At 31.9% G+C, this 8,911-nt stretch overlaps 1 long non-coding RNA gene across 3 annotated transcripts; it reads right to left on the bottom strand.

Moving 5' to 3' along the window:
* Positions 1-3,545: 3,545 nt before the first annotated feature.
* On the bottom strand, positions 3,546-8,095 carry LOC110701727. Of its 3 annotated transcripts, none has more exons than XR_002507398.1 (4): positions 7,431-8,095; positions 6,612-6,699; positions 5,387-5,507; positions 3,546-3,965 (listed from the first exon to the last, which is right to left on the bottom strand). It is a non-coding gene; the product is annotated as an uncharacterized LOC110701727 (long non-coding RNA). The 3 variants fall into 3 exon arrangements; XR_002507397.1 differs by having other exon boundaries at positions 7,422-8,093; XR_002507383.1 differs by having other exon boundaries at positions 6,612-8,072.
* Positions 8,096-8,911: the final 816 nt, after the last annotated feature.

Here is an 8,911-nt window from a genome sequence, read left to right as displayed (position 1 = left end):
GTATTCAAGTCATTTGTGGTGCTCAATGATATGTTTGCAAAGGCGTATGTGTAGACACCCAAATGTGTCTCCCCAAAACCAAACCCAGTGATGAATACCTTTCATGTCATTTGTTATCAAACAAAGCGAAAGTGTGAAAAGTCTAGTGATGAGGATGTTTTTATTAAAATATCTCTTCTTTTTATTTTTAAAAATATTTCTTTTCTTACCCTATTTATGAAAAATGTTCATTCTAGTTTGGTCCATGAAAAGGGTCCAATAATGGTGTAGTTGGATGGGGCTTGAAAATTCCTTTCCAACGACATATTATAAGCCCAATTCCGATGAATAATGAGGAAGTTATGGCCAAAATACTAAACTGGGCCCGGTTTGGTTCTTACATACGGCCCAATGATCTAGAGGAGGGTCTGTTATTAATTATCATTCCTAAAGCTATTAGGATTGATTATACTCTTCTAGAATACTCTAAAAGGTTCTCTTAAATCCTAATGGAGTTAGGATTGATAATTATGTTTTAAAGAGTTTTAAATTGAATAAAACTACTCCTTTTGATAATCTTTGTTTTGTACGAAATGGAATATATTCAGATATTATTTTCTAGCCTCATAATCTTTATCCAAATCTTATATGTTTAGATAGATCTTGAAATTAACTTTCCAATGATATATTATAATATTAATTCCGAGCTATAACGAAAAAGATATGAATAAGATATGAAACTCTATCCAAAATTGACACCCTTCCACTATTTCGGCTTTATCTTTTTATCTATAAAAGATTTTAATCTGATTTAAATAGGATTGGAAAGTAGACTTCAAGAGATTTCCAACTACATATTATATGTCTTATTTGGACTTTTGGATCAAAAGATATGATAAAAACAAAATCCGTAAAATCTGTGTTGCAGCGCCGGACGACAGGCCTGTTGCGCGGCAATAGAGACATGTTTTATTCCTCTTCAAACTCCGATTCTTTTTTTTTTATCTAATCAGAATATTTTCATTATAAATAGCGTCCTTAGACCTCCGTTTTTAATCATCAATTATCTTCATCAATTCTCACCAACTCTCATCAAGAAATTCTTCATACTCTCTCTCTCTTTTTCTAAACCAACTTTTCACAAACAAAATTCCGCATTCACAAGATTTAGACACACCTAGCATAATTCGAAGTTTCCTTTGCCCTAGATGTGAAAGATTTGATATTTCTGAGGGTTTGGTCCCAAATCCAATTTAAACTTTTTAACTCTTTCTTTTAATTATTTAATTTAAATGATTTGTTTTATTATTTTCTTTGAAGTTACTAATGTTTGTATTTTGTTATTAGAAAGAGGTACGAGGTATCCAAGTAAGTGTTTTAATTGTTTAATTGATATTTTGATATAGAAATCATGTATATGTTGTTATTTTGATTACTAGTATCATGTTAGGACGCTTTTCTTAGTATGATGTTTAGGGTAAGAATAAGTTTCTTAATTATATCAATTATGGTTGTTATGATGCTTCCTATTTTCTTTCTTAGTATCATGTTATGGATAAAGCTTTGATTTTTAATTTTTAGTGACATGCTAGGGTTTATTATTAATCTTGTTGGTATCATGCCTAGGATCTTGCTATTATGCTTTAATATGATGATTATTGATTGTAATTATTATTATTATTATTATTATTATTGTTGTTGTTGTTGTTGTTGTTGTTGTTGTTGTTGTTGTTGTTGTTGTTGTTGTTGTTGTTGTTGTTGTTGTTGTTGTTGTTGTTGTTGTTATTATTATTATTATTATTATTATTATTATTATTATGTTGCTTGATATTATATTTTATTGTCATTGCTTGATCACGCGTTTGATGCATGTTTAAAGGGAATTGGTACTTGTAATCACGCTTAATAAGATAATTAATAATCTTGTTTAGGGTTAATTTGATTATAATTCAAGTGATCACCAATAATAGAATTATTTGTGCATTAATATTCAACCAACATACATTAAACAGGTTTAGAGTAAACCTATTGATTGCATGTTAGTCACAAAGCGCACATGAATACGAGAAGAATAAAGTAGAGGCATATTATTAGGGCAGGTTCTTTCTCTTTTAGATTGGATTTGTACCTTCATCCCCGAACTTCCAGTCTTGGTTCCAGACCTATTGGAGTTAACGATCTCTTGGATCGTTAAGGAGTGTAACCTTCACCCTGTGGGCGGTTTACAAGTTCCTAAAACTTGTTGGCGACTCTTTTGCTCTATCTTCCTTCCCTTTGGACGCCACCGTACTTTAGTGTATGATCACAGTGGGGTTCAAGTTTGGGGTAATGCTTGAAATATTCCCTACAGTATGATAATTGAGTAGGGTCGTGCGGGACCTTAAAAACCAGCGCTAATTGGGAGGCAACCGTATTTTCTTTCTTTTTTTTTTCTACTCCCTATTCTTATTTCAATTTTTTTCCGTTATTTATATAATAATGCTAATATGTGTTCTAATGATGACATCTTTTGCTAGGTGCAAACATAGCTAAGTTCCTTGGCTATGTCGGCTACCCAATTACAACTACCAATTGTGGTGGAGGTGTTTATTTGATACTCCCTTCACTTACCCACCCCTTTGTTAGTTGTGCCTCCTTATTTATGCTTTAGTTCCTCTTTGTTCACATTGAGGACAATGTGATGTTTAGCTTGGGGGAGGATGATTGTCATCATTACTCTCTATGCTTGGTAGTTGTGTTTTAGTTTAGTTTTTATTGCTTTGTAGGTGTTGTATGGTTTGTACCATTCATTAGGAGTGGGAGTTTACATATAACGAAAAACAATGTATTGCTTTCTTAGTTTTTTAGTTGTTTTGATAGTGCATACTTGTGTCTATTTTTCATCACTAGTACAAAACTAACCTCAAGTAACACCCAAAAATTGTTACATAACGTGGTAAAAGTGTTATTATAGACAATAGGTAACACTTTATTAGGTGATACTTCCGCCCATGTTACCTAAGGTTATATGTAGCACTTTGGGTAACATATGGTAACACTTTCAAAAGTGTTATTATAAACCATCTTATGTAACACTTTTTCTATTATTAGTATCATTTTAAAAGTGTTACTTTTTATATCTTATGTAACACTTACTTATCTTTAGTAACATTTTTTATCATATAGTATCACTTTATCCGATATCATGTATCACTTTTTCGAACTAATATAACACTTTGTTGATTATTAGGTAACATTTTTCTATCATATTTTGACATATAGTAACACTTTATTCAGCATTATGTATCACTTTTTGCAAACTAATGTGATACCATATTAATTAATAGGTATCATTATTATTATTATTATTATTATTATTATTATTATTATTATTATTATTATTATTATTATTATTATTATTATTATATGTCACAACAACTATGAATTACAAATTACATATATGATAGCTAGCAATTTGGATTGATAAATTTCATAATTTTTACAAAAAAAATTCCATAAACACCAATTTTAATGTTTGGCCAAACAATATAATAATACAACAAAGAAATTCAACTTCGATCTCTAACTTAGAAAAAGTGAGGAAATAAGATAAACTTCTGAATTTCAAAAACCAGTCAACGACATAAACAACATTAATAACAACACCTAGCTAGCAAAACGACAATAGTAGTAACAGAAGCTGCCAGTAGCAGTATGTAGCAGCAAACAGCAGTGGCAGCAAACAACCGCAGCAGACAATACTAGTAGTGGCAACAACCAGCAATAACAGAAGTCAGCAGCAAACAGCACTAGCAGTGGCAGCAACCAGCAGTAGCAGAAGTCAGCAACAGACAGTAGTAGCAGTAAAAAACAGCCGTATGTAGCTGCAACAAAACAGCAGTAGCAGCAGCAAAACAACGGTAGTAGCAGCAAAGCAACAGTTACAGTAAGTGCCTCTTATAGCATCATCACTTGTTATCCCAATTCTTCATCTTGATCCATTTGATCTTGTGTGAAATCATCATACATAAAAAAATTAGAACAAAAATGAAATAAAACAATAATAAGAGTTAGTGCTTTTTAAAAGAGAATATAGGCATAAACTACAATCTGGGTTGCTACTTGGGTTAGTTCCTACTGCATGTATACAAGTACAACAGGTGGTGGACTGGGATTCATGGTGATCCATTGTACAAGGTTGGACACTAGTGTACTGTGCAAACAGGTCAAGTGTACAATGTGCCTACTTCACTGCCTGAGAAACTCCTTAACTGTTTATGAGATTATACTTGATTAAATGTTACAGTTATCTTTCAAAATGTATAGAGTATAAAGAACAAAAACACTGCGTTTTATGAGATGTTAAGATGTAACCAAACCCTTAATTATACAAAGCATCTTCCATTCACATTTTGTGGCATTGCAAGGTTTAACAATGGAAATTGCTTTGTAAAATATCGAGTTTAACCCCATCCCAGAAAAAAAACCCATCTCAACAAGAAGTTGAAAAGGCAAGAAATTTTAATTCATACAAATTTACTTTTATGCCCTTACGGAGAGTTTACACACACATAGTATATCACTTCTCAGTCAAGTGTTAAAAACTTTTAAGTTTTAATTTCAACCTCATGTACGTATGTCATCTCACATGGCTTGATTTTGTAAATAACATTACAATATCCCACAAAAGCTTTCACAAGTAACTAATCTTTGAAATTTGCTTCACAAGTAAACTTTTAGCGTACGTTTAAGCGTTGACTTATTCAACTACAATCTTGATTCTTGAAAGTTACCAAGTGATATCATGCAGCAAAGCATACAAGAACAACTTGATAATGCCAACAATAATAGAGAAACAAAGTCTAAGGGGGGACCAAAGTTGGTTAAAAGGATATGATTCTGTAATAATGATGTTAATTTTTAAAAATGTGAAAGAGATTTATGCACAAGCAAACTAGAGTTTGGAGAGAGATTAGTTACACTCAGAAATCATCAAAAGAAGCACATAATTTAGAGGAAAAACCATCAGTAAAAAAAACAGCTTATAAACACTTAACATTACCTTAGCATGATGGTAAACAAACATGTTTTGGTGTGAGAAAACATAAGAATTATTGATAAAAGAATTCTGATACAATTCTATTCAAATATTACTCAAAATCTTCATTTGTGAGCATGCCAAGCGGACTGATATGCTCTTTAGTGATAACAAACAATCAAATGATTCAACTTAGCTAGTATGTTATGCCCCCATGGCCCCACCTCTCCCTTAATTTGATTTTATATAGAATAACTCTCATTTTCTATTAAGTAGTGAAACTATCACCCACTTTGTCATTCAGTTTAATGTCCTTTTGAAAGACCAAACTCATAGACATAGAAACTCAACGACAATACTTAAAAGAAAAGGTTTAAAGCAAAGTAAAACCTTCAATCCACTACTAAGCTCGGCTATAGAGTTTCAAGGCCTCGAGAATCTTATTGTTCTCTTCTTCTATCCATTGCTCACGTTGCTTGGTTATTGTGTAAGGCTTTCGAGTCTTTAGCAGCTAAAAATAAAATAGCAAGGTAGTATAAGATTATTCTTCACTCCGTACCATAGTAAAACATAAGTCAATATTATGAGTTTCATTCGTTTCAAAGCACGAAAAAAAGAAGAAACCAAACTAGAGATCAATGTATTCAATTTTAACCAAACAATTCAAATAAAACCTAAAAGACGCTTTACATAACAGCGACCAACAGCAACACCGATTGACTGCAATACCAACACCGACTTAATTGTTTTCAAAGTTTCATTCGAACACATATCATTTAGCCAACCAAAAGTTATCTTGGTAGGTGCAACATTGGTCATGAATAAACTTTTTACTCGTAATTATCAGCTGAAGGTAGAGAAGCTGAATACAATCTAAGTGCAAAGCCAACATATACCGGCATGACAATATGAGAGGAACCATTCTGTTGTGACCAACTTTCATTTAATTAACCACAAGAATCTAAATTTCTTCATAAAATAAGCAGGCAGATTTTCAATAAGTTGTAGGCTAGCTCTGATAAAATATATCATACGAAGTATATCTTAATGAGTTGATAATAATAAGCTTGATCAAATTTTGTAGAATTAATCATAAGCGGCTAAATTGGATTGTGGAATAAATAAAGTAAAATCAAATTATATATTCCGTATATAAGCATATTACTATAAATGATTAATTAAATTAGATTAACGCCAAAGTTACGAAATGAACCAACAAGAAATATACTTGCATTACACATATAGTTGAAGCAAAACCCATGAAAGCAATTAATTCAACATTATATGGCATTCGAAATTTCTTGTTACACCAAGTTTGGAGTCACAGGGAGTTTACACTTAAAATTTAAAAGCTACGTGAAGTGCTTAAACTGATTCATTTGAGAAATTGCTAACCTTTACACACGCAATTAACTCCTTACTCCTCAAAAGAGTCAATAATAGATTAATATATTAGCTTTTAAACAAGCAATTATAAATTCTTAAATTACAGAAGTATGGTTATACAAATATTAAAGCACATTTGACAAATATAACAATGAATTGATAGCATTCTATAAAATTAAGTAGTTGCAAAGCATATGTATATATAACTATAATAAGGTAGAAAAATAACCTGATTAGACATTATTGAACTCCCACTCAATTGATTAAGCTTCAAAACTTTGATTGCGTTCATATTGGAATATTCCTTCCTAGTTTAGCTTACCAAATCACATAAGAAGCAATTAATTCAAAATTAGATGGCAATCAAAATGTCTCATTTACACTGAGTATCCTGCCACAGGAAATTTAATCTTAAAGTTCAAAAGATACGTACAGTGAAGTGCTCAAACCAACAATTCAGTTGAGAAATTGCTAAGCTTTACACACACAATCAACTCCTTACTCCTTAATTCAGTCAATATATAGATAAGCTTCTCACCCAGATCCAAATTTTTCATACCCAAAAAAAATCTGATCAATGTTAAACTAAAATTTAACTTAAAATAAAATTGGGTACCTCAAAGACCAAATAAACCCCACTTAACGAATCAAATTAAATAAACCAAATACGATTAGATAAAGCAATTGGTTCATCAATTAATGAGTGGGGCATTGACGATACGCCCAAATAACAAAATCTAAATTGAATTAAAGGGCGTCAAAGCATGAAATCGGGGAATTTTGAAAAGTAAATTGGAAGTATAGTAGAAAATTAAAGGGTGGGTGAAACAATCAATCAATATTAACATATTATTTTGGCAAAAAAAAAAAAACAATCGCTCATTGTAATTTGTCATGAGTTCAGAGATTATATCCAATAGTTTAATAGTCTATCTTAGAATAATCCCAAATTGATTATACTCACAAGCAAATTTCGATAAACCCTAAATTTTTAAATTGATGTTCAACGATTAATAACAAAAAAGAAAGATAATCTTACCAATCTTACCACATAAGTAGTTTTAACCACCAAATGGACGATCGTAGTGGTTAATTTGATAGGGAAGATGTAGATCATGTTAAAGGAAGAAGGCAGATGAAAGCGAAACGTATAATATGTACTACAGAAGTAAAAGGCATGGCTAAGACTCGTGTGCTCATGGGGAACCGCCTTGGTTGGCCAGTTGGTGGAGACATGGGGTGGCCGATGAGAATTTCGTTGGCTAATGGGTGGCCGTAGGCGTGGGGGTGGGGTTGACGGTGGTTTGGTGAGTGATAAATTGATTTTTTAAGATAGGGAGTTGGGAAAGAGTAAAGGAGGGAGAGTCATATGAAGTATTGAAGTAAGAACGTTTTTTTTAAATTTTTTTTTTTAACCAATGATATACAATCAAAGTGTTACAACTATGTGCTACCTAATATAAAAGTGTTACAACCAAGTATTACGTAAACCTAAAGTGTTACACGGGTGTTACTTATATATCGAATAACTTTATAACATTGAAAGTGTTACCGTTTGGGGTTACCTAATGTCACTTTTGTACTAGTGCATATTTTTGACTTTGAACAGTTTGCGAATTTGATTTGAATCTCTTGAGCTTCTTTTGATCTTAGTTATAATTCTAAAATTTGATCGGTTTGCACTATACATTGCTATCTGCTTGACATTGTGTGAATCAATTGAATGGTTTGTGGAAAGAGTGGTTGTCGCATTTCAAGTATAGCTAGCCAATTCTCTTGTTGGGTCACCTTACTCTGTGTTTGTGTGATTGATGCAGTCTGTTATTTGAATGACTTTGGCTTGAGATTTTTTAGTAATTTGATTATGATTCACACTTGACGCATATGATAAAGGCCCTGTTCATTAGGTAACCTTCAAATGATATTTAGATACATTTGTTCCCTTTGCTCACCCATGTTAGTTGTTGTCTTGCCCATTCATTGATATGTAGCTACATTACAATCCACTTTAGCCCCATTGGTTACTATTCCCAAGTTTAGCTAGCTTGGGGAACTTATTGATGTGGTGTCGTTGTTTGAGTGTCAAGCTTTAATTTATGCAAAATAAGGTGGAATATATATTGAAAAAAAATTGTTTCTATAGTTGAGAAGTGTTACTTGGAAAAAAAAAGAAGGAAAAAAAAAGAATAAAAAGCTTGTTTATATGTACTCATTGAAAAAGCCAAAGAATTGAAAGAAAAAGGCAAAGAAAAAGGAAAAAGAATGAAAAAAATTATTCATGACGATGTATAGTTGATTTCAATCTTGGTTTTTTATAATGGAGAAAGTTGGTAATGTCAATTGGAGCTAGAACGAGTTGAAGGTTAGACCATTATTTGGTTGCATTAATGTTATTGCTCCCCAAGTTGGCTTTTTCGCTCACATTTCCTAAAATTTATCCTACCCCTTTACCTTAGCCACTTTACAAGCTTATAAAGTCATTTTGATCGGCATGTGTGTTTGGTGATTGAGTGAACATTATCTCTTGCT

The sequence above is a fragment of the Chenopodium quinoa genome, unplaced genomic scaffold (genome assembly GCF_001683475.1).
Source record: "Chenopodium quinoa cultivar QQ74 unplaced genomic scaffold, ASM168347v1, whole genome shotgun sequence".
Taxonomy (NCBI): Eukaryota; Viridiplantae; Streptophyta; class Magnoliopsida; order Caryophyllales; family Amaranthaceae; genus Chenopodium; species Chenopodium quinoa.
Note: the sequence above shows the minus strand (reverse complement) of the source record. Positions and strands in the feature narration are given on the sequence as shown.